We start from the raw sequence: 1,417 nt of genomic DNA, 5'->3' as shown, positions 1-1,417 counted from the left end.
TGATGATAATGAGTATGTGTATGAAATGTGTTGAAGCTACTTTGAATGTCTGACAAGTTGACTCCCTTGCACTTTTGTATATTTCATGTTTGTTTCATAATTGAAGGTGTGTTTTTGGTTAAGTTGTATGTGTGGGAGGATGAAGCGGAGCTTTTGTTTATATTTATTTTAATTTTAATGTCCTTATATGGAAAGTTTATAGTGTGGAATAGACATAGACAGCAATGCAAGCCAACTGCTGATGTTGTCCAGAGTCCTATAAAAGCCAAGTGACAAACCCAATGTTTTTGTTTAAATTAAGAATTAAGAAATTAAGTAGGCTAAGTAAATTATAAGGCTATCATGGTGCGATCAAATGTAATCTTGTAAAATTTAGTTTTTTGTGAGAAACTTGAATAAATCCAGTTGTTTGAAGATGTTTTCACTGCAATATGAAATAGATATTAGGGAGAGAATTATGACCAGTTTAACAGCCCTGACTAGCTTATAATATATAATTAAAACTACAAATGCCAAGATTTTTTTTTTAATCAAAGCAAGTATTTAGATAAACATACAATCATTTATTTCCTAATCATTTGAATTATGTGTTTTTTATGCAAATAACCACTTTTATATGGCAATAACAAAGGAAAAGGATAGCAATTAAAATTTTTGACAGCTAGAATGAAGCACAACATGGAAGTGAAAGCAGCGCTCTGTTTGCAATAAAATTAAATCAATGAATAATCGTGATAAGATAAGATAATATATTCTTTTATTAGTCCCACAATGGGGAAATTTGCAGTGTACAGCAGCAAAGGGAGATAGTGCAGAAACAAGAAGCATCTGTAAAAACAAAAAGTAAGAAACATCACGGTGCAAAAAGCAAAACAAAAGTGAAACAAAATATGAACAATTTAAATAGAAGGAAATGTAAAAATAGGAACAATATAAACAAGGGGAAAATATTAAAAATAGGAACGATATATACAGTAAACGATATATAATCAGATCTCAATATTGATCAAAATAATAAAAAATGTCAGTTTACGAGCTTAAAAATGGATGCAATGAAATGCGATGCAAAAATGAAATGAAATGCATGCAAAACAAATGAAATAAATTCATACATGTATATGAAGTAATCAAATGTCCACCTCTGTCTCTCATATTGTGGTAGGTAGGTAAGGTTGCTTGTTTGGGGCTTTTTTTAGGGAGGGGTGGGGGGGGATGTTTCTATATGTTTCTATGGTTGCTTGTTTCTCTCAAGAGATCTGGCAACACTGTTCTTCATCCACTTTCACTCTTTTAGGCCCTTCAAACCATGTCCATGCTATCAACAAACTCAGCTCATGTTCCACGGTGCTTTTAATTTGAAAGTCCTGACCGGAACTTCCGTATTCGCTCTGCCTGACTTGACACTAATGACTAAATC

The sequence above is a fragment of the Sebastes umbrosus genome, chromosome 11, assembly GCF_015220745.1.
Source record: "Sebastes umbrosus isolate fSebUmb1 chromosome 11, fSebUmb1.pri, whole genome shotgun sequence".
Lineage (NCBI taxonomy): Eukaryota > Metazoa > Chordata > Actinopteri > Perciformes > Sebastidae > Sebastes > Sebastes umbrosus.
Note: the sequence above shows the minus strand (reverse complement) of the source record.